The sequence below is a fragment of the Dermacentor andersoni genome, chromosome 10 (genome assembly GCF_023375885.2).
Source record: "Dermacentor andersoni chromosome 10, qqDerAnde1_hic_scaffold, whole genome shotgun sequence".
In the NCBI taxonomy this organism is placed as follows: Eukaryota; Metazoa; Arthropoda; class Arachnida; order Ixodida; family Ixodidae; genus Dermacentor; species Dermacentor andersoni.
Window position 1 is genome coordinate 42501927 of NC_092823.1, and position 25633 is coordinate 42527559.

The 25633-nt window shown below is 46.7% G+C and overlaps 1 protein-coding gene across 1 annotated transcript in view; it reads right to left on the bottom strand.

Moving 5' to 3' along the window:
• The window catches only part of LOC126546272 (excitatory amino acid transporter-like), a 256126-nt gene extending 232806 nt beyond the window's left edge, over positions 1–23320 (bottom strand). Inside the window, exon 1 of the mRNA XM_050194425.3 lies at positions 23087–23320. The gene's annotated coding sequence lies outside the window, so the exon portion shown is untranslated. The remainder of the gene's footprint in view (positions 1–23086) is intronic.
• Between the last annotated feature and the right edge of the window lie 2313 nt (positions 23321–25633).

Here is a 25633-nt window from a genome sequence, read left to right on the forward strand (position 1 = left end):
CAACCACGCCTCGCCAGAAAGTCACCTCGGGCAGAGTGCCATTCGATTCTCGCACTCAGTTAATGTGTCTGAAACACGCCTTAAACCATCGCGTTCAAATGCAGCGCTCGAGCTCGTGTTGTGAATCATTTATGCTTTTTGGTCAGGTTCCGTTTTCAACGCACTCCCAAATGATAATATGATCTTCTGAAAGTAATAAAACACCTGAATGCGCCGCCAACACCAAAAGCACACTCGGCTACTGCCTCAATCTCTCGGACACCCCACGAACAAAAGATAACAAAAGAAAAACGAAGAAAAAAAGAAAAAGCAGCTCGCAAGAGCTGGCGTCAAGCGCGTCTAGCAACAGCCCGACGATGATCGAAATGAAACGGCAGACGCGGAAGGAAACAGCAACAAGCCGTACGTCCCCCCCCCCCTGCCCCCCCTTTTATACCTGCAGGAGAAGCCGAAAACGCCCATCGACGGCCGTTACAGGTTATGAAAGGCAAGCGGTACCAAAGTACAGAAAAGAGATTGAAAGCGGGAGTGGAGAAAGGAAACAGCTAACGACGGCAGCATCGATCGATACAGGTAAGGGCACAACAAGACAGCGTGAGGTGGAGAGCAGGACTAAAAAAAAGAAAATGAAAGGAGAAAGAAAGAAAGCGAGAAAATGTAAAAAAAATAGCTGACGTCCACACTCCGTCGCACAACGAGGAACCGCCTTCGCAGCACTGGGCTGGTCCACTTTTATTTCCTCTCTTTGTTTTCCTCTGTCCTGGCTTCTTTCTCCCCGCTGGCGAGTTTCCACTGGCGCTCGTCAAAGTCTCTAATTATAACGATCTCTGTGACCTATACTCCATTTGGGGATAGATCCGTGCAGCACAGGGGAGGCTGCCGTGGACTTAGGCAGTCGAGGTTCTGGACTGGACCTTCGGTTCATTCGCTGAAAGCTGGGACGCTTCGCACAGTCGCTGCCTCGATTGATCATCTCGCAGAGGCGGTGGTGCTGCTGCTGACGATGATGCTAAGGATGAGGGTGATGGTTAAAAATGAATTAAATATGTAGATTTTGCAGTCTCACTCCGCAGGTCCTCTGGATAAATTTGATGGTGAAGGTGACGTTTTCTAATGACGCTTCCTTTGAATGAGGGCGGCGACGTATAGTCACCTAACCTTTTTGAGCTAGACTCAAGGTGTACTACATCTAGTGCACTCTAGCATTCTTCCAATCTCTATTTCTTTTTTATTAAACCGTCTGTGTCAATATTACAGAGTTACCTACAGCTGTAACAAACCCAGCTCCATTTTTAAATGAATTTTAGCAATTAATATTCTAAACGTCTCTTGCGTATGTCGACTGTTGACTAATTAACGCTCTGATCAGCTTCGGTGGTACCATCACGAAGCACCTTTAAGTGGCCATAACGAGAAACACACCTCCGTCGGGTATTTGGTGCGCGGTGTTCAAGGCAGCACAAGCTCTTGTTAAGAGGACGGGGTTTTGTGAACCTTCGACTGCGTATTCTTGGAACTTGAACCAGGTTGACTATAAGAAAGGGTTCGGCAGGGAAGACGAGGTGATGTAAAAACAAATAACAGGAGTTTAACAAACCGTTATGGGTGAGCGGCGCACTCCGAGTAAAAAACACATAAAAACGTTCACCGTGCGTGAACCTGCACGCAAGGGCAAAGAAACGACCACACGTGGTAGCTCGCTGGCTTTCTTATACCCTCCACCATCCGGGCATCCTTAGGGTGCCTCGATGCGCGCGCTCGGAGAGGGGGCACGCGCCTGGAGGCACCCAAGGTATCCCCCTTCACTGCTGTCCCCAGGTAGAGGGCCTTGTCAGGACACGTCAGGCCAACCCACACGGAGGGGCACGGGAGGGAATCCACCTCTTGGTGTAGAGGTGTTGAGCGTCGTAAAGAAGGGTGTAGGATTGGTTCCACCTCTTGGCGTAGAGGGGTTGAGCGTCGTAAAGAGGTTAGTAGGATTGAATCCACCTCTTGGCGTACTGGGGTTGAGCGTCATCTGAAGGGGAGTAGGATTGAAACCATCTCTTGCCGTGGAGGAGTTGAGCGTGGTAAGACGGGAGTAGGATTGAACCCACCTCTTGGCGTAAAGGGGTTGAGCGTCGTAAAGAGGGGAGTAGGATTGAACCCACCTCTTGGCGTAAAGGAGTTGAGCGTCGTAAAGAGGGGAGTAGGATTGAATCCAGCTCTTGGCGTAGAGGGGTTGAGCGTCGTAAAGAGGGGACTAGGATTGAACCCACCTCTTGGCGTAAAGGAGTTGAGCGTCGTAAAGAGGGGGGTAGGATTGAATCCACCTCTTGGCGTAGAGGGGTTGAGCGTCGTAAAGAGGGGAGTAGGATTAAACCCATCTTTTGCCGTAGAGGGGTTGAGCGTGGTAAAGACGGGAGTAGGATAGAACCCACCTCTTGGCGTAAAGGAGTTGAGCGTCGTAAAGAGGCGAGTAGGATTGAATCCACCTCTTGGCGTAGAGGGGTTGAGCGTCGTAAAGAGGGGAGTAGGATTGAATCCACCTCTTGGCCTAGAGGGGTTGAGGGTCGTAAAGAGGGAGTAGGACTCGCACACTCCGTGCATACTCCCGTTGCACGCACCCGACGAAGAAGTCTGTGCATCTTGACGAGCATGACGGTAAGGCAGGCTGTGTCCTATGCCTTTATCATTCTCTCCATTCATTCCGGCACGAAGTGAACCGTAACCCTCTATATTCAATGGGTAGCTACATGTGGTTGCAGTTCATCTATGTGTAGTTGAGTTTCTAAATACGGGGAAATATACGTAGCTGAAGGTGTGCAGAACTCAGTTCAGTCACGTTTACAGCTAGGGCATGGCATGACGTCAGCCCACGGAAGACAGGGGTAAATGGTAACCTTAAAATGCTGCGAGAAGCCTTGCTTCGCCCCGCTATGCACGTAAAGTAGGCCGGTAATGACAATGATGTTGTGAATGAAGATCATAGCATGACGTGAATAAGCAAAGCGACGCAGAGCCAGAGATGCCCCCGGAATGCATACTCGGACATTGCAGTTTCTTACACAGCCACGCAATATTACAGAAATAGATTGTAAATTAATTTACATTCCTAAAAGTAAATAAGGTTGTAAGGAAATTGGTGACCCACGCCCTTAAACCTTTTTTGGGTGTAAGAGTGCGAGCTATAGATCAATTTGCCTCTTATTCGTTTTTAAGGTGTTAAATCACTTAACAGTGTAGGAGTGGGTAATAGACAAAGAGGAACCGAGTTTGGAAAGCTGTGCGCCCGTAGAAGTGGTGCTTCACGGGTGGGCAATTGTATGCGGGCCACTAACGAGAACCGACGATGCAATATTTCGCAGTAAGGACATGTGACAGGGACAGTACCTCTTGTTTATCGTTACCGCTTTGTCAAAGGGACAAAGTGTCCTTCAGGCGGCTTTCTGTAGACTCCCTGCCTCCCTTCATATAAGAAGGCGCCGAGGGCCGTAGTAAAAGCTATCTCATCGGCAGTTTGACAAAGCAACTCGACATCCCCCCCCCCATAGCTCATTGGCAGAAAGAGAAAAGCTAACTTCACAATGAAGTCGGGCCGAGTCACACAACCCACTGCATGCAAACGCGGTCGGCTCGGGCTGGGCCAGCTCGACTTATGATTCGACCCGCTTGTGGGGAGCTTATGCAAACGAAGCCAAAGTGAACAGCGCATCACTGTAAACGGCGCAGTGTAGTAAAAGCCTTTTCGGAAAAATATACCTGCGCGTACAACAAAATACAGCCACAAGTGCGAACAATAACCCTGAGCAGGCTCCTCTGTATATAAGGCCCACGAATGCCGTGGGTGTTGCTCAAGCTCCCATAACGATGCGTCGTTTCATTAGCAAATACCATGTAGTTTAACAGTGAAGCTGAAATTAAAGTTTATGCACGTGCGACTGTCCACACACTTAAGGGGAGAAGGTCAAAAGGTGACAGTGCCTGACTAGGCCATCTCTACGCCACAACACTATGTTTCGCACTTGAACGAGTGACAGCAGACACTTTGCATTTCAATGGCACATTAATGAAACGTACAATCATATGAAGGAGATGAATACGAAATATATATATATATATATACATACACTACGAAACATGACGGCTGTTATAGATGCATAACCAATAATAGAAAGAATATGGGGGCCTCGTGGGCCCTGCAAGTCCACCGAAGAAAAATATTGTAGTAAGTTGGTGATCTTTTTCAGAACTTCCTCATACACAGTTTCTTCCCAGTTCTCGGAGTTTATTATTACTTGGGAAATGTGCCGTTGCATAATAGATTGTTTGATGGCCATAATTATTCCTCGCGTTATCATTTCCGTAGGCAGAATGACGAAGGATGTGGAAAACTTGAGGCGCTTTCGTAGATCGTGTCAGTGTTATTAAGAACGTGATCCGCAACGAGAGCTAACCGCACAGTCATTAATTTACAGATAGTTTGTGCGACCAACTTTTGCCGGTACTGTGACTGGGCTCCATATGCACTGCTAGTGCATATTCTTTATCGCCCTTCTTCGAAGCGTATGAAGCGTGGTTAGCTTTGTGCGAGCTATGTTATACCTCAAACCAACAGGGCAGTATAGTGTAGGTGAGATGGTACTGAGGCAAAGTACAGTTTCTTCAGCAGCAATTGTAACAGACATCTTTCCTCCATTGCACCTATGGCGCGGGACGCTTTAGCGGATTTGGGACTTATGTGATCTGTCCACACTAATCTCTCATTAACCGTAACGAGTAATAAGCATATTGAGCTCACGCTACCTCAAGGTGCTGCGGAATATTTTAAGCATTTCTTTGTGTGATCTTATTCATCTCCCAAAGTAACAATTCCTTTGTTTCGTGTACACCGTGTTCCGAGCACCGTGTTTCCTAACAGCACTGACAATTCGCCCTCATTTTCAGTGAATTACTGCGCGAATTTAGTGAGAGAGAGCATAACCGGGTTTATTTGAACGCTACCGTAGAGACACGGGGACGAGTGCTGTTTCATAAAAGCGCATGCCTTGGCAAAATTTTGTCTAGCCACAAAGGAGGGCAACGTTCAGCTAAATGCAGCGAAATGAACCGCGACTTTCTGCTCCTTTTCATGGCGATATTTAAAAAAAAAGAAAAGAAACCAGCTCGACTTGGAGAACAAAGCCGAATCGATATTCCAGTTTAAGCGAGACTATTAGTTCGGGGCGAAGTCTCTTTTTTTTGTGTTTAATGTACGTGCAACAGCTTCACATTCTGTCATTACGCAACCGATAAACCAATTGAATGAATCAATGGATACCAATTAGTCTCGCCACTCATATTTCAGCAGGTTGCGCTGGAGTCGCGCTGCATGGAACGTACAGTCGCGTCGCAACATCGAAATGCCGCGATAGGTGAGGCGATCACACAATGAACACCTGGGCTCAGCCAAGCACCAGCAACGAAGAAAGCTTTGCCCCCTTTTTGCGCGTGCCAACCACATCGTCACTCCTCGAAACCTACCCACTCCTCATGGCACGAGCAACTGTGATAAATAAGGCTAGGCGGACACGGAGAATATAGCATACTTCCCAAGACACACAGGGCGCAACCCACGTCGTGCATATTACGATACAGATGCTAGCGTCCAAGACGAAGGCATTGCTGTAGTGGTGGTGGATCACACCCTTCGTACGATAAACAGTGAACTAATTTCAAACATTGATATGACCACAGCGGAACCATGCAAGCGGTAGTAGCAGCAATATATCTCGCAGTGACACTTTTCACTACACCCACTACACTTATTTATTCAATGTCAGCATGTAGAAAAGTAGTTCATGACGACTTACCTAAACATGTCACAAAACAGCTACAAGAATGTCTTCATCGACAACAAGAAAGTGTTTGGATTGCAGGTCGTGAGGGGATGTTGGGAAACGAGCGAGCTGATCAGCTTGCCTGCTATATGATGCTCCAGGCCCCCGACATCCCCCGACCAAATCTATCCGTCTTGCCAACGCCTCCACCACACTTGGACCCACTTAGGAACGAGCGCAGGGTGTACACTATAGCTACGCCAAGACATTGCAAGGCAGCGGGGGACATTCATCCGACAAGCTCAGACGAACACCCCGCTCGCTGCAGCACGCAAGCACCTCTTCGAAGGCCTTCTTGCTGAAGACCACCCTCACTGTAGCCACTGTGGTGTTTATCCTCCCAACGTATCGCACATCGTATGGCAATTCCATCCAAGACTACTCCTCTTACCTAAACCCTCACCTCTCCTACCTATCCCTTCCGCCGGCAGGCTGACCACCGCAACTAGCCTTCATGACCAACCCTTCTTTGGGGACTCGATCGGCCTAGCGCTGAAGCGTGCCGCAAGCGACGAACTGGACTGAGGGCGCAGATGCATTTCTTTTATCGTAGAATAAAGTGACCTCTCTCTCTCTTGCCGTTTGCAACACATACTTCTTTCTTTGTTTTTTTTTTTTTCTAAACCTGAGTAAAGCCAACGCGCCGAAAACCCGTTTCGGGAAGCCAGGAGATCGACTGTCGCGTAGAGGTGCACTTGCATTGAACTCGAAGGACTTCACTGTGGCAACGCCCTAATGATAAGTTTCTTGCATCGAAGTAACCACAGCTGGAAGTTCCGGCGTGCGCACATCTCGGTGTGTCCCCAGACCCCAAACCTGGGCTTATTTTCCGTAGTACAAAATACATGCACCGAAGTAATAGCAGCCTCCGCATCGAGTCTGCCTACGCGACTCAGCGGGTCACAATTTCGTGTTACGGTGAAATCTCACGGGGTGGGCTATTCTGACAACATTAATCTTATTTCCTAACACAGCTACTTAGCTCTGACAGCTTTGTCTCTAACTTTAAGGGTTATCACTGAGCACACACGAAAAAAGAGGGGAGGGGGGGGGGGGAGTAAGTGGCGCAACCGTGTCACTGCGCAAGAAAGTCTTATCGCGTCCTGAATCACAACTCAAGCCGTTCCACGGCGCCTTTCAACATTTTGAGAACACTGCACGCATTTAAGGAGGAGTATGTGCTTTCTCTTTTGCCCAACGCACTCACCTCTCGGACATGCCAACCTTGAACGGAAACTCCGCGCTACAGGCACGTCCGTACTCAATCCCGGTTAGGCGCCACCGCCAAAAGTTACAAAACCTCAGCAAGCAAAAAATAAAAGAAAGAAAGTGAACGCGCAACGAGGGGAGAAGCAAAACGATCGCGCATAAACGGTGCCATAATAAAGCCTAAGCGAGAACGCGCACAAAAAAGAAAAATGAAAAAGCCTGTAGAGGAAGCACTCCGCGAGCACTCCATTCACCACCAAGCACTGCACCGCTTGCCGACGACGACGACCGCTTTTTGCACAATGGGACGGCGGAAACGTGACATAAGGAACTTTTTCATCGGCCCGCCGAGACGTGACCGTGAGCGCGCGGGTTTCCGTCACCGAGTGGGCCCGGCTTCAGTGCCGGCGTGGCGGGGCACGTGCCTAATGGAAGGGCACTTGGTCGCCCCTCGCGGAGCGCACTTCCCTATATATGGGGAGGAGAGTGACACCGGTGATACGACGGCGGCGATTGCTGTGGCAAAGCGCAGGTTCCCCCAATGCGTCCCTTAAACCCCATTCCCGGTTCACTGGTAATCGGGGAACGAATTCGCGAAGGATTTTTCCTTTTTAAGTGGCGTGTACCCTTGGCCAGCTACCTCCACTGATAAGTCCAGCGCAGACATTGGCTGCCGCCTATTCTTAGCCTAATGGCTTGCGTCAACGCAATCGCAGGCGCCTGTCGGCCGCAGCGTGGGTCTATGATGTCATAGGCGGGGCGTGATGGTGTTGGCCTCTTAAAGCACGGGAGAGAGTGAATGATCGTTTATATAATACTGTGTGCTCCCTAGTGTATAGAGTAAAGTATTTAAAAACAAATATTTGATAAGGCTTTACGTGCCAAAACCGCGATTTCATTATGAGGCCCGCCGTATAAGTTGAGCACTACAAAATAATTTCGACGACCCGGGTTTCTTAGGATACAGTTATGTCAGTCTAAACGCACGAGCGTATTTGCATTTCGGCGGCATCAGAATGCGGCCGGGATCGAACTTGTTACCTCGAGCTCCGAAGTGCAAAGCCACAGCTGCTGGGCTCTTGAAATAATAGTTGGCTCAAGTGTTCGTACGAGCATGTGTCTGCAGATAGCCAACATTTTTCATACTGCGTTTATCTCTGCGCATGTCTAATCTATAATTTCCTTATGTCGTTTTCTTTCTCAAATGAGCTTTCTTACTTATGGCTTTCTTCAGTGGATAAATTACAAGCAATGTTTTGACCCCTGCAAGCAGTAGGATATGAGTCAAAGTCGATTTGGAAGAGAAATATCAAGAGAGTTGGCGTTTACTTAACATAATGCTTTTTAGCGCAAAACTCGAAAAATCTCGTCTTTCCTTTCCTTTTGCCTCTCTCTGTTCCCTTTTTTTTCGAGTTTTTGCACTAAAAAGCATCATGTTATGTACGTTGCAGATCAGGTTGCAAGCAGTGTTACTATTTTAGCAATCTTGTGGCTAGATTTAGTGATTTATTTAATGCTCAGCGACAAGTTATGGTTATTTAGCGATTGGTTACCTTTTTTCCCGATGTGACAGATGAAGTGGCAACACTTTAGCGACATTTAGAGTGGTTAGCGAATTGACCAAAGTTGCTTCTGAACAGCCTTCTAGAACGCACTGCTTTATTCAAAATCTACATGTCAGAAATTGGCTGCATGACACATAGAGTCTGTGACCATGATAAAACGATGGGTACCTTCCCGGGATTCACAGTGTGCTCACAAAATTCATGGTTTTTCGATCTCTTTTTTGTTTTATGAAACTGAGTTTAATGGGTCTTAAATCTCCGGGTTCTGCCCTTTCACTAGATACGTTCGAGTGGTGGACATTTACAAATTTTGTTGTAAGGTTTAAAACGCAGGAGGCGCATAAAAGAGAGATCGACTGTAGAAAGCCGCCCACATAAGACCGCCTGCGGTCGTTAATATCATCCTGAACACCCTGCTTCCTTGTTGCATGTGCTTTTAGAGAAATCAGTACTGCGAAGAACTGTCAGGCTTACCAAGAGGTGGGAGCCTAGCGTATTATGACCTGCAGGACGGTCACGTAATCGTCATCACCACGTTAACGTGCGACCATGTGCAGAATTTCGCTGTATTTTTCAGGAGCACCGGGAACTGCAATATCTTCAGGGATATTGTCAACCAAGTGCCTTTGCGTGCTAGGGAAATGAGACTTCTTGTGTTCTGTTAAATTGTGTTGCATTTGGAACGTCGCCATTTCAGGGTAAATCACGAATTTCAGCTATCATCGCCCGTTACTATTTGAGTAGAATACTTAAGGTAAACGTCACTATTCACTGCTTGTAAATTCACTGTTTCTTCCTCAGTCGCGCGAGCCCTAGACAAACGTGAGGCGTCTCGGTAAATGATTTCGGTAAATGAACGGTAGCGTACGTTATAGTGCTCCAAATCGCTTAGTCACCTAACATTTATTTGAATGCATCAGGGACAATTTTAGCGACATCGTAGCAAAATTTAGCGGAAATTTAGCGACTTTTTCGTACCACTTCAGCGACCCGCTTCAAAATGTTATGGCAACGCTGCTTCCAAGTGAACAATTAGCGCGTGAACAGCTCGGCAAGTTCAAGCGTTATATTTTTGTTCGGAAGTCACTACATTTTTACGCCCTAATTAGAGTATACTTAAAATAAACGTTTGTATCAGTCGTTAGCGTCTTTTCATTATTGCATCAGGCTTATACAAGTTTGTATAGGAATAATTAACTGAAAAACGCATAGTAATATCTGTGTTATCACTGTGAAGTTCCGCTGGGACAGGTGAAAGCGTTGCAGGTAAGTCTATCCAGTAAAGAAAATCAATAAATAACGTCCGTACACCCACAGAACGTCTGCGGGTGGTACAATGTCAACAACTGTCGCTGCTTAATGAGCTGTTCTGGTTTTGTCATTGCTCAGTGTCCTGTACTAATATTCACGCTGCGTCTTGATAAGTGCCGCTTCTTGTATCGCGTGTTCGTGCATTCCAAACAAACGCGACCATTTCGCCTTCACCCAAACTATCACATCTGTCTATGTACCCTGAATCATTAGGTTTGTGTAGTTACTTCGCCTGACGTGAGGCACATGTGGTAGTTTCGCGTCCGCATTACTCTGTACTTTGCATCGACAAATTGATTCTGTCACACTCTGTTTACCATTGAATGAAATGAGTTGCGGAGCTCCGTTTCGCGTCCTTCTATTTAGTCCCTTTTTTAGTGCAGGTCGATTTCTAACCAGCTCACCAAAGCGCGTTATTTAACTTGCAGAACTAATCAGCGAAGCGGATTCGGTACTAACCTAACCTACTTTGATCGTGTAGATTTGTCACGTTCTCTGCGTGAAGCAACCGTCCTTAATAAACGAAATTTCCGCATGCAGAGAAAGGGGGCCATGACAAGACAAAGTTCAGCTTTCAAAAAAAAAATAGTACAGAAAAAAAAAAGAATATGACACGTTCATCGAAGGCGCTAGTACACAACGTGTAATCTTCGTATACACGAGGAAACTTCTTGTGAAACTTTTTGGACTATGACGAAACTTCGACTTCGTAATTTTAAGCATTTTGCTTTGCCAATTCATAAGCATGACGCAAAACCTAATCACAGGAGATGAAGCTGAACCAGCGCCCTTACTTGCGACAGGAATGGAACGTCTAAGTGCTGTAGTGCGTAGGCGTCTGCAATAAAGTGTTGCGACGAAACCTTCGCTACAAAAAAACGAAACAAACACAAGGAAAGCTGAGAAACGGATTTGATTGAGAAAGTTTCACACGCGGTCTGTCACACGAGTCCGAGCACTAACGAGAAGAGAGCAGATGCCTCGACTTCGGACGTGGTGACATTTAAAACGAACGACGCGTCTCCCACGACAACGCGCGAACGAGCTGCCATTGGCCAACGGGACCAGATTCACACTTTTCCGTTTCCATGGAGCAACCGATTAACGAGTAACACAAGAAAAGATGGTCGCCCGGGAACAAACCGAAGGGAATCCAAGTTCACGCGAATCGAAGGCCTGGCTTCGTTGCTCGGGGAAAGAAAAAAAAATGTTGAGACATCTTTAACGCGTTACGCTCGCTAAATGTCAAACTCGAGCTCCCCGACGTGGGTGGGTGGCGGTGTGTGCGTAGTTCTGTAAGAGAGAGAGGGAGAGGGAAGGGAAGAAGGCAAAGGCAGGGAGATTAACCAGACTGAGTCCAGTTTGCTATCCTACACGTGGGGAGGGGAATGGGCAGACGGCTGCTCGCGCTATGTAACCTGGTGGAAGCTCTTGTTTAAGGATTTGCTGCATTGCTGTCGGAATGGCTATGGAACTCGTTGATCCGACTCGTCGCATCAGTGATTTTGTCGTTTTCTCTCACGCATGTTCCTCGCATAAGTGTCGAGACTTGGTCATTCACGTCAAGAAGCTGGGAGGCGGAGGTTAAACGTCTCTTCGGTTTTAACTGATTAGTGGGCTTGAGGTCCGTGTGGATCGCCTACATTTATACCATGGCGCAGAAGCAGATTGACGATCTCCATGTATTTCTGCGCTACTGGGTAAATGATGCCATACCAACTAGCCCACCAGTCTGTCCTTTTGTATTACCTACAGATTGTCTTTTTCTTTTTTTGTCAGCAACAACATCTCCAAAGCCAGTTATTCCTAGAACTGTCCCTTGAAGTTATCTGTCGCTAGATGCCAGCAATACCTTGAAATTATCTTTTAGTTGACCTTCACTGACCTCATTATTTCCATATTCTCTTATTAAACAAGCCAATTATCTTTCTTCTATGCTTTGTCTAGTTTCATTGTCCCTCAGCTCGTATGATTGTTACTAACAAAAAATCGAGCCCTTCGGATATCCCTATTCTTCCGGCTCGTTTCTCGAACTACACACTTAAATCAATTTGGGTTCCTATAGAACACTTATTGAGTTCATATCGACGCTAAATAACTCTACAGAAAGTCGAATCACTGATGTCGATTGCACTGAACCTCTACAAAAAGTATGAATTGACTCTAGGAATATCTTTCTACCAGACGCAAACATGTTCAATGTAATTTTTCTTTTACTTCCTTTGCACTGAATTCTAAGTAGTCAGTTTTTATACGGCTACTGAAGAATTAGTTTCTTTTTTCACTTGTTATATCAATCTGTCCTTTCACAAACAATAATATGTCCAATGGGTAGTGTGCTGACATCACCGGAACTTAATTCTAGAGGCGTCGTCGCACAACCTCCTAGCAATTATTGGATGTGCGCGCGACCCTTGTCTTCGCCCATCTACAGGGCGATCATTTCTCAGTTTTACAAATTTTTGAAAACTCTCATGTTGCAGATCCTTGAGCTCTAATCCTTGAGCTGTATTATGCAGAGAGGCAGACATTACTTGCACACGAAATCGAAACACGCATTAAAGGAATCCACAAAAAAACATCCCTAATTAACTTCATAATGAATAAACTTTTCGGCGCATATTGCAATTTACGAATTGTAGCCGATGAGCTTGCAAGGCGTATCCACTTGGAATGAATTTCCAGAATGACGCCGATTTGGAGATATGCGCCATCAAACTCGCCGTGAAAATGCACTGTTCTTGCACCTACTTTTGTTTAACAAAATCCTATTTTATGCAATTAAGCACAAAAGTAACCGGAACGCCCGCGTACTTTGCGCCAAACATCGGGAAATATAGCCCGAGACAAGTGTCATGCTGGAAATTAATTTAAAGTAGGCACGTCCTGGAAACTTACTGGCTGCAACTCGTAATTTGCAATATGTGCAATCGATAACTTAATTAAGAAGTTAATGACTTTTCAGTAAGTAGTTGAATATCTGTTTCGAGTTCTTGTGTTGGTAATGTCCGCTTCTTCGAATAACCCGGCTCAAGGACAAGAATTATGCTGTGTGCCTATGGGGATTTTTCAGAAATGCAAAATTTGAAAACTGTTCAGCCCGTACAGCAGCCATTCGATCCTTTCATTCGGTTGTATTTCTTTGTTGCAATTTGCATTCCACATCGCCCAATCGAGGTGACATATTAGGTGAATCGCCGCCGAGACCAAAGGACGAAGCCCGAAAAGGAAAAAAGAATTAAAATAGAATTGCCGTATTAACCCGCGGCCATCATCTGCGGAGCCCAAAAACTAGCGCGAGCGTTATATTCCAATCATGCTTCCGAGAAAGCCAATTCGATCCCGGTATGGAAGCGAAGCGAACATCGTTAAACGCGAGCAACGCTAATAAAAGAAAGCGGAAGAGGTGGGGGGTGAAAGGCGCCGCGGTTCCCAAACCGGTCGGCCCAGCTGAAATCAATACGACGCGACATTCAATGCGACCCCCGACGAGCGGCCCGGCGGGCCACATCGCTGGCACGGTTTCCACCATCCAGAAAAAATAAACAACGCAGAAAAGGTGGGGCGGCGCGCGGACATCGTTAAGCCCGTGACGGCCTCGGCAATATGCAAATAGCAAGCCAGCTTCGTCAGTCTTTTTTCTTTTTCGTGTGTTTTTGTCGTGCCTTTCGCGCAGGAACCACACGTGTCCTGTCATGTCTAAGCCTAAAACCACGCGGTGGGTCCTGTGATTCATGAGACGAGCTGAAAGCCTGGCCGCTGCCTTGTCCTCTTATTCGCCGGTTACTCCCCTGCTATACGTGCAACAAGGCAACGCCCTCCTCTTGCTGGCCTGTCCGGTATACAGGACGTATATACAGTACGCTAGCAATCACTCAGTCAACATGTTGACCGGCACCCCCTCCCCCGCCCTCCCTTTCTTTCCGCCTGCACCCAATATTTCTTTTTGTGAAAATATGTAAACAGCAGGCTTAAGCGTTCTTGTATGTGGCCGTTTCCTTCACTGATGGCAGATTCACTATACCGCATGCGTTACCCTTGTAATGTAGTAACACAGTTCCACATGAGGGAAAACGGTTGCGGAAAGGCCATTTGAAGAAAAAAAGCAATTAAATGTTGTTTGAGTGGAACCGTAATTGGTATTGTAATTAACCTACTTGTAATTAGTTTCCGGAATCATGCGCAACTCACAAGTCGCTCAAGTCTATCAAGAACGAAGGTGTGCGATAAATTTTGGGCGCTTAAATCTGAATGTTGTGGCATGGAGCTCAGCGTGCCAACACTGATACGCTGGGTATTCTTGGTCCACTAAGAAAACTGCATTTTGTGAAAGCGAAGTTTAAGCAATTACTTTAGTAGAACTTTGTCACTGAGCGCTCCAGTCTATTTGCCTAGTCAAATAAAAAAATGAGATTAAATTTGCATATAATCTTCACATTTCGTACCACTAGCCTGTCAATCGGCAACATTGTTGCTAGGACTGTAAAAATAAATACTTGGTAGGTGACAGCAGCGTGAACCTGAACAGAAAGTCGTCGCGGTCTCAGTGTAAAGATGGTCGCCTCGTTTGAGACATGCACCAAACAACAATAGCTTCTGTTATCATATATTTGGCAAGTGAAAAAAAGGCAAAAAATAATGGACGCTCATCGAAGAATGCAAGTCAAGTACATTATTTCAAGTCTGCCACAGCAATACGTGCACGAATGAAGTAGAAACATTCCCAACTCGTTTGACATCTGTGAAAGAAGCTCGTCAACCTGGCCAAGGACGTCGATTTTAGGACGCCAGAGCAGTGGCAATGATTGTACTTATACTGCCCGAGCAACAGGTGCAACCATTCGAGACCTTCACTTCGAATGCCTGACAAAGTATCCTTGCTCACTAGATGTTGCACTGAGTGGTTGTAACATCTTTGAACCGCTCAAGAGGCAACGGAGGAAAGACGTTTGATCAGAGGAAGTGGTTACACCGAGCTGTGCATGACAGGTTGGGCCGCCAAACGAAATGTTTTTTTTTCTTTCAGCAGAACTGAGACATTTTGCAAGCGTTGGCAACCCATACTGAGTGCGAGTCAGATTAGATATAAAGAAGTGATGCTTCAGTGCGTTTTTCTCATTGGTTCAATAAGTTATTTAAGAAAATTAATTTATAGTTTTCGTCTGACTGCCCCTCGTACAATGGGTCGTTAAGTGTGCTTATAGTAAATGTATTTAGGGCACGTTACGTTAATATACGGATTGAACACTCGACGAATTCCGGGGATTTCTGCGCACGGAACGCCGCACTGCAATGAGTTTTTTTCGTACGTGGTGACTTTATTTCTTGGTGTGCTGTCCTAATGTTAAGATTCTTTATTTCCTTTCACCGCACTTAAGATACTTCCAATTTCATAAGGATCTAAATCAAAAAAATAAATTGCACTAATAAATTTACACGGAAAACACAGCCGAACCGTGAAGGAATCAGAACATAAAGGCAGCATACAGCTTCCGAGCTAGCGCCAGATAATGACAGTTCTGGTGCATTCAGTTTTGTGAATGTGAAGGCTTCCATCAAATAGATCCTATCATAGGGATCACGATGTACACTTATAGCTTGGGGTACCCAAAAACACGTGCTTTTTTTTTCTTGCATCACGTGCCCAACTTGAATGGTGTCAAACGCACCTGAGGTCTACGAAGTAGACCCTCAACTCAAATACCAGCTGGATGTACAACTTTCTAAAAGTATACCGATATACTAATTCATCGACTGCGCCTTGGGATAGTATACACCCAACAATTCCTAGATCGCATCAAACGGCCACGACGATGAGGATATCCGCCATCTACTCCTCGAATGCCGCATATACGAGATGCAAAGACGGCAGCTAGAACAAGAGCTACACTCCATTGATCCTCACTGCCCTTTCTTACTTGCAAAATTGCTGGGCCCGTGGCTGGCCTTCGAAAATAGCACAGCGAAAAGCATTGAACACACTGAACATTTTTATGAACACACAGACATCCTTAACAAATACTAGGAATTGCGCTGAATAATCACACGACGTCACTATAACGTTCTTCTATTATTTATAATTATTAATGCTTGTATATTACGTGTTACACATTTTTTTGTGCGTGAATTATTTTAACACTGCGTAATTCCTCATCTGTCTATATGCGCATCGATGTCTACATCACGGCCGTTTGAGTGTGTTTGTGACCTTGTTTACGAACTCATTGTGGCGCAACTTGCATTTGACTTTCCTACTGTTATGTTCTTGGGCGTATAGGACTGTGCTGTGGATTTCTGACCGTATGAAGTGGTTTCTTTTAATTTTCCTACATATTTTTTCATATTGTTGTTTACGCTATGAGAAAGAGTAGCCGTCACCATTATAAAGTGACTACGTCTCTTTATTTTATTTTCATTCCAATAAAAAATACGCCCTTTAATAGAAACGAGAGAGGTTTGCCAGGCCTACACCCGTGCTACTAAAGCTGCACGCGATGATAAAGGAAATTACTTAAACTATGGGGTGTTACGGCCCAAAACCACTTTCTGATTATGAGGCACGCCGTAGTAGAGGACTCCGGAAATTTCGACCACCTGGGGTTCTTTAACGTGCATCTAAATCTAAGAGCACGGGTGTTTTCGCATTTCGCCCCCGTCGAGATGCGGCCGCCGTGGGCGACATTCGAGCCCGCGACCTCGTGCTCAGCAGCCCAACACCATAGCCACTGAGCAACCATGGCGGGTAATAAAGAAAATGCGACACTGTAACAACACAGGGAAAACGAAAGTGCGTCGTTGTGGTCACGCTCTCGCAGCCAGGGATTGCAATTCACAAACAGCACTGCATATCATTTTCCTTTCCTTTTTTTGTTAAACTTTCGATCTATGCAGTTTTGTGTAGAGCGTTTGTTTTGTGGCGCCGGTTATGTGTATTCGTACGCGCCTTGCTATGTCTCGTGCTTCACGGCGTGCACGAGCAAGTTAACGAATTATAAGGATAATAATAAGGAATAATAAACGTTTTGAAGATGGCGTCACGGCACGAACCGTTCGCTAAGGGGAGACAGAGAGAGAGAGACGCCGTTTAATGAAAACTGGAGACACATTCGAAATATGTCGTAGCCCGGGCGTACCTGCTTCGCGGTCTGCGGGATCCGCTGTCCTGGTAACTCCTGTACCAAACATGTGTTGCGCAAAAGGATGGATAGCCGGGAAAATTGCACTGGATTCGCACTGTCAGCGAGACAAAACGTGACACGGCTCAAGAGTTGCGAAACAGTGACCGTGCGCGGGTCTTCGTATATAATGTGCCACGTTTCGTTGCTCTGATAGCAAGAACGGGTACACCCTTTTGGCACGAAGGCCTCGCCATTTCGCAGCAGCGGACGCTAGCTGCTGGCAAAATGTGATACCGAGGAAGCTCTAGTTGGGGCCTGTATACCGGAGTAGAAACGTAAATCTGAACCCGCAAAGTATCCTACGGTAATTCTGCAGCAACAGTATGTACGTCGAGGCACGCGCAAACTATTCCGGTACAGCTGAAGGGCATTGCGGTCAGTGAAACATGTTGCAGTGGAAAAAAAAAAAAAAAATGGACAGAAGCGTAGTGAACACGCGTGCATCTTAACTGAAAAGACCAGGCTTTCTTATACGATGTGGACGAAGGAACTGCATACTACAGAACGGGATATGTGGGAATACGACCGACAGGTATGATAGGGTGCTCTTTTTTTTTCTTTTGCACCATGTGTACAAAACCACGTGACGCGTCTCTAATTGTTCTCTGGTCCTGTTCAAACGCACCATTTCGTCGTCCGTGCATGTGCCAACCGGTCAAACTTGCCGTGCTGTCGTTCGTACAAGTATATTTCAACTTTTGAAGAAATAATAAATTGGAACGCTGTATTAGTAAGTTATACAGGCAATAGCTGTTCTTTCCGTGGGAACTGAGTTGGTAAGGAGTTATAAATAAATAAATAAATAAATAAATAAATAAATAAATAAATAAATAAATAAATAAATAAACAAACAAATACTCAAATCCACATAGACAGGAGGAAATTACAAAGGAAAGAAAGAAAGAAGAACAGAAGGAAAGGAAGAAAGAAAGAGCAAATGCACTGCTGAGAGCGAAGTGCCGGGTGCGACCCCGACAGCGGCGGCCGCATATCGATGAACGCTATAAGAGTAAGAAAACTCGTTTACATAGATTTAGGAGCACGTTAAGGAATTCCAGGTAGTCAAACTTCATCAGAATTTAAGTCCTCAACATCGGCGTACCTAACAATCAAATCGTAATTTGGCGGGCAAGACCGCAGAACTGAATTTCAATTATTATTATTTTTTTATTATGTGTCCTTTGTGAACTAAGCTTAATGAGCTTCCTGCCAAGAAGTAAGAATTGTAAAAGCAGATGCGAATTCAAGCTTCTGCCTAGCAACTTGCCCGCGTATTCAGAAACGCTTATTAAAACTGAAGCACATGCTTGACTTGATCCAAATGGCGCCTGTCGTGAATGCGCCGAAGGAAGCGCAACGAGATAACTTATTTTGTTACAGCGCAAGCTTGACACGGACAACAGAAGGCACATCTGACACACACAGCGCTGTGTGTGTCAGATGTGCCTTCTGTTGTCTGTGTCATGCTTGCGCTGTAACAAAATAAGATATGCCGTACCAACAAGCCCCTATTGCTATCCTTAAGCGCAACGCGCGTCTTGGGGACGATCACGCCCTGCCTGATTTAGATCAAGTCAAGCATGGGGCTTCAAGCTAACATGCACTTCTGAATACGCCGGTTAGTGACCGATAAACTGCACCTTTCCAGGCTCGTACTCCGTAACGTCTGTTGTAAACATATGCACGGAGATGCCATAAACCAGTAAGTGGACTTTCACGTCTTATTTGTAGCTGGCACTTCGAATCATGTGTGGTACTAGTAACCTGTGTTGTCCGCTGTCATGAGTCACTGGCAAAGCACGTGCGCAGATGTGAAGAAGACGACGACGCCGTGTTGGGGAATGGGAGCATGGACACGTGATTCGAGAAGCAGGTAAAGGGCGCGAAGCGGGAGAGGAGAAAACAATTAAGAAATAAATATCACCGTTCAAGCATGTTTCCGCTTCGCTGGTTAACCAGCGAAGCTGAAATGTACGGCCCCGGTGTCTGTCACTGGGTCAATCTCGACGGTTCATTAAACGACGGCTTGGCAGGCTGCCGGATCCTCGGTACGCCGTTGCTGCTTGCGCTCGGCTGCTCGAGCGGGTTCTTGTGCCCGGAATGCAGCCTCTGCACGGCCTAGACGAGCTCGTTCCCGGTTCTGCTCGCGGCGTTGCTCATCAAAAGCTGCCCGCTCCTCAGGACTACGTATGACGCGTGGCCTACCCCTTTCAGAGCCGGAAGAAACCTGCGCGTGCGCTCGGCTGCAACGGAGAGAAACGACGTCACTACGGGCGCAGCCAATTGCGCGCATCTCTTTCTCCTTTTTTTCGCGCATGCGCATGGGTTTGCGCCTGAGGAGTTTCCGGCGTACAGGCGACAGACGGACGGACGAATCGGCTAGCCATATACAGCTTCGCTGTAAAAGGAGACGACGGTGGAGGAGCTGGCATTGCTGACGTGTATGAAGAGCAGGGCAGAAGCACCTACAGCTGTGCTCTGGAGATGGGAAGTGGCAGCTTCAGGGACCACGGACCGGAGAGGGGACTGCCGAGAGTTGGTCGGCGAGAGCTCCAGTTCCTGAGCCCCGACTAGGTCCCCGTGTCTGGGTTCTGCGGCTCCGGTCCAGCCCCACGCTGCTGTAGTAACCGGCCGCTACCCAGTACCACAGACGCAGTCACTTGGCCTCGGCAAGCGGCCCGACAACCGACTGGCCCAGAAACGCGTCCTGTGCCGTGCTGGTCTCGGCGGAGGACAACGACCCCGCCGCTTGCAACGGAGGTCGACGCCTACGCCGCGTCGGATCTACGCGGGCCGACGTATTGCGCAACTCCGTCTCGACGTCGACCGCTTCAGGCGTCGCATAGAACATTCTATTCCTAAGGACCACTTGTTGGCTAGTTGAACAAAGAATACTATGTAACCATTACCTAGTTTTGTGTTTAGGTATATAGGTAGTTTTCAGAGTGCCTCGTGTGTACTTGTAGGGTTTATGTTTCGTCAAGGTACTTTGGTGTTCATTATTCTTAATTAGAATCTTTCATTGAGATAATTTTTAAAAAATATGTTTGTGTTGTGGCTCTGTCTATTCCTGGAGCGCTGACATTCGGGTCGATTTTCCAGCTTGCCAGGATTTTTCCTGCGCCGTCACCAATTTTCGTAATCCGCAAGTGGATTGGGGCAGGACTCAATAGCTTCAGTGAAGGAGTTAATTTTTTTGTTGTTCTCGAAAGACGCAGCCCTGAAATTTTTAGAACAGAGAGGGGCCGTCCAAAACGAACGCGAAGCCGAACGTGCCGTAGCGCGGGAAGCTAAAGAGAAAGGAATGCTAGAACTCTAACTGCCAATTGGCACGAGCAACAGAGCATCACCGCGATGACGAGACAGTGTGGCGTCAATGTCCTCCGGCTAGTAGTCTCCAAAGGCGAGAGAAACCTGTCCGCGAAAGCTAATGACAGCGTTCGACGATAAGCGCAGCGACTTCCGCACGTGCACTTCTCTGACGCCTACTGGCACTTTCAGGTGGTCGCAACGTGGTAATTATGATTGCGATGATTTTCCATAGAGCAGTACATACTGCACATACGGCCCACATCGACCAAGTAGCGGGCTGTAGACATTGCGCCAACGCCAGCTAGCTCTTTTAATTCCAGCAGAACATTTTGTTGGGCTAGTTGGTGCATGTTACTGAAGCACTAAAGCGCCAGACAGACGACACAAGCGCTCGTCCGTGTCTCTTCTTGTGTCGTCTGTTTGGCTCTTTAGTACTTCAGCAGCTCTTTTAAGACGAACGCCGCGTGTTGGTGCTGATCGTGAAGTCCATACTGCGGCATCCACACACTACGAGTGATCGACCAAGAAGCGTGTGCGTTCGTTCGTTATGACGATGATTTCAATTCTATGGCACACACTGGCGAGGGGGGATTGGCCATGAAGCGGGAGGCGCACGTCGTGCAAACGTCAACTATAGGTTTTTTGAGACCATTGTCGACTGTTGATTACGATTTTCAAACTATAGAACATGCCAACAATCGGGACTTTTCAATAAGAGGTCGGCACACGTAAAATCAGTAAGAATATATGAACAAATTCACGCCTATATGAAATTCATCATATTGCGTAGCACGGGTAGGCTACGGCACATGGGCACGCCTCTTTGATCACAGCAACGTCACTTTAATGAAATTTACAAACCTGTAAAATTTACAAATCTATCGCATTCTTTCAGTAACTTACGAAAGGTTCGCCTCACGTAGATCCCGACATGTGCGTTGCATTTGCATAATTTTTTAATCGAGCAACCACAATAATGCAAAGGATATGAATTTTAAAGCGAAAGCTTTACTGGCCGCGAACTTGGGATTTCGCCGTGGCGGTGTTCCGAGGAGGCACATGACGTCACAACGCGCGCCTCGCCGCGGATATTTCTCTCTCTCTCTCGCTCCCTAGTCACTATTGCGCATGCGCCACTAGTAGCACCGAGCCACAGGTGTACCGCCGCTGCGCAGCGCCGCGCCTTTCCGCCTCCACCGTTTGGTATGACGTCACACCGCGTTCCTCGTCGTCGCGCTCGCCTCCGCTCGCTTCGCCAGCTGCGTCGCATGCCTGACAACATGTCGGAGGATTGAAAAGGATGGCTCGCGTGCGCCACAACCACAGTTGAGGCGGCAGTATGGACGGCGACAATTCTGATAAGCAGGAGGAATCCTGGAATCGACATCGGCACGAGATGAAGAGGAAACGAATCGCCCAGGAAAGAGACGAACAGCACGCCAAATGACTGGCTAAACGCCGCAACATAGCTAGACAACCAGACTAACCTGGACTTGGAATCAAGATTAACCAAGGCTAACCATGATATGCCTTAGCTCTCGCTACGTATATCCTGGCATAGCCGAGCTAAACCACAGCTAATTTTTTCATGCGAAATGTTCCTCAAATTATTTCTCTGTAACCCTCAGGTTCTAAGATTCGTTTCCTTTTCTTCCTCCACACGGCGAAGTAGTGGAGCGGCCGACTGCTGTTACAGACATCGACACCTCTTCGTAGATACCCAAAAACAGTATGCGAAGTGATAAACGTAAACTACACGTAGAACGTTTGAACGTCACATCCTAAACAATTCTGCTCTATTTGCTCTCTCTTTTTGTTTTTCGCCCTCGCTCTGTGTTGTTTCGCAAAACACGACGAGAAAAATCAGCACGTTTATTGTGAACGCGGTCGAACCATGAGTGAGCAGAATTGCTTCATTCGAAATTGTAGTCCTCAATAAAAGCTTTTGCCAAATTGCAGACACGTAGATTTAATCTATATTCTTGGTAAACACACTAACAGCCCGGGTAGTTTAGTGCTTAATAACCCTGCCTGCACTACAGAGACTGGCATGTGAGTTGATAGTCTATCAGTGCAATCATTCTCGAAAGAGCATCGCTCTTTGATTTTGTCTCACGCAACCTGTACCTTGGTGCAACGTAGAGCTTTCAAATACGGCCAACTCTTCGCATGCTTATATCGGAGCCGGGAATGATAACTAATAAGCGTAGTCGGGAAGGAAAAAGAACGTGACTTTTAGACCAAATATCCTCATAATTTCGAGCTAAAACATTTTATGGCTACTGCGCAAACAGGCTATATGCGTACTGAATGCGCAAACAATAAACCCAGTTTGAGATTGACGGCCTAGCATGCAGACAGGTGGTCGACGACAGTAAACACGCTACACATATTACTATGCCAACAGAAGCCTCACTATTGGAACAGTACCACTTATAGAATAAACGCACTAAAACAAGGGATCCTGAGGTGACCATAAAGAGAAAGCAGCTTATTATTTCACTTGTACTTTCTTCGCTAGAAGTAGTACGAGCAAGTTCCTATAATAGAGCAAAACACACAAGCCAAATCAAAAGCGAATAAAGTAGCGCACCCATCATTAAGTGGGAAGCCAGGAACCAGCCAAAGTAATAGCTCGTACAAAACAACTCACGTGCAGACTCCTGTCGGGGCGCGTCTGTGACGTCACTCCTGGACAAGGGGTACGGGCGGGAAGTGACGTCACCACGTCACGGGTCGGGTCGGATGTGACGCGGCACGAACGGGGTTGCTTCTCCGTCGGGTCGGAGCGTGTGCGTCACACGTCGCGGCGGCAGCAGTATCGCAGCGGACTCGTCGTCGTCGCGTCCGGCATGTCGTCCTCCGCGCGAAAAAAAAACGCTCCTGTCTGCACCGAGCAGCAGCGACTGAGCGGTCGGCCCTGCTGTCGCCCGAGCGCTGTCTCGCCGGGCGCAACAGCGCCCCGGGAGAGGACGGCGAGGGAGGAGACGCGCGGCCCACGAGTGGCTCGCGCGGGGGTCACGTGACGCGACCCGCGCTTTTCTCCTCGCTCTCTACCCGTATCTCGGGAGTCTCGCCCCGGAGGGATGTGCTGCGGGGGAAAAATATGTGGACTATGGGGAAAGAATGGGGAGGAAGGGCGCCTGGCGCTCTCTTTTTTCCCCCGCCTTCGCTTTCTGCCGCCAGAAAAAAAAGTGCGGCAAAGCAAGGCGCGCGAATCCGCGCGTTTTGCGGCTGCGCTCGTGTTTGGCGTTGGGATTAAACGGCGGGATTAGCGTGGCCAGAGATATCCGGCCGCCCTTTCGAGCCCAGTTCTTCGAGAGGAAGACGTGGCGAAGGAAGAGACAGACTCCTGTGAATTGGAAATCTCGTGGAAGACGGCAATATACTAGCCATAAGACCAGGGTGACGATTGTATATAAAATGCAGCGCCCTGCATCCGCTGGCTGCTTTCGCCGAGGAATGAAAAAGTGCCACTGTTAAGCGCTTTTGGTCTCTGCGGGTATAGTCACGAGGGTGGCAATTATACGTAAATGTCTAAACACAGGAACAAGTTCGGAATTACGGTCAGTGTGTTGTAATTCCCGAGTGCTTACGGAAAGGTTGGACGTATGCAGGAGGAAACTGAAGTTACCTGGAATATTTCTACGGGACCAATAGTGGCCAGCTCCCCCCTCAAGGCTTCAACATATGCAGTACATTCGTGTATCAGAAAGAAGAAAAGTGACCAGCTGTTGTAATGCACAGTACGCTATCCGGATAATTCAGAGGGAGCGTTTGCGATGGTGCAAGAAAACCTGAATTATGTTTAGTTATTTACTAAAATAGAGGCTGGCGCAGAAAATGCGCCGAACAGCACTGCCAACTGTTTTTTAGTGAAATCGCCACGATTTAGCCAGCAATATTTGCTCTTCAGTAAACACTCAAGTAGACTTGCGGTCGACTGTGATGTCTCTCGGGGTTCTGTACTTGGATCTCTACTCTGCTCAGGTAAAGTTATGCATATTAGGTTATCTGTGCATAGTTTGAGCATTGACAAATGACAGCGAACTTTAACCAAGCATGCTCAGGAGAATAAGTAAACGAAGGATGCTTTTAACTTTTACTACTATGTTAACAGTATGTTCCTCTCTGAAGTAAGTCAGCATTAGTACTTAGATGTCTGTATATGCTATTATGTTACTTTGGTTAAACCTATTGTCTATGCAACGAATAACGCTCGAAATATGCTGGCTTTCTTTTTTATTCTAAGATCGATGAAAGTTCCTTTTACACCTCAGCTAGACCACCAGCCTACACTTCGTCATCCCTATATATAACTTAATATGCTGCGAATATCTGGGACGACTTCACTGAAACGTTCCCAAACTTTAACGAGTCTCAAATTCTCATGAGTAAGAAGCCTGAACTCTACTTCATTATCCTTGCATAAAGGGTACGGAGTGCGCATTCCTATTGCGGATCAGTTATAATGAAATTTTATCGGAAATAATTCTCTTAATGAGGGCATTATCATGGAGAGCTAATGCACATGCTATCAAAGGCTACAAAATGCTACAAAACCTATTTGTAAAGAGTAATGTTAAGTTCAGTTTCTTGCACCCTTGATGCAGCAAGGCTCGCTCATTGACGCACTTCATTCAACATGATATTCTATATGACGCCAAAGTCGATGACAAGAAAAATGTAATGAAACAATTCGACATGCCATTCTTGCATCGGCATTCATTTTATTTTCTTATCTGCTCGAGCAGTCAATTCTTTCACTAATTAATATGCAAGGTAGCCCAGCAACACGTAATATATTTTTCTGAAATTTATCCGAATAAATCAACACGCATTATTAAGTTACGTTTGACGCGGTAAATGCCTATAGGCCACTATTTAAATACATTGTTTGTTTAAAGAAATAGTAAATTTATCCCGTAACGCATGAGTGTCACTCGAAAAAAACTTACCTAGGCGATTCCCTCGGGCATTGATCTTACATATGATTTTTATTGTTTTTCGAGTAAACAAGGTTCTTCGTAGCCTTTATTTTCTTTTTCTTCCCGCAAACGTTTTGTAGCCCCTCCTAGACAAACCGCTATATCCTTGGCTGCAATAGCCATTACCGGCATGAACATCAGTAAATAAAATTTCATCCCACAGTTTGTTTTTTAGTTTTCCAGCCCCTGCAACAGGGTAAATATGGACACAC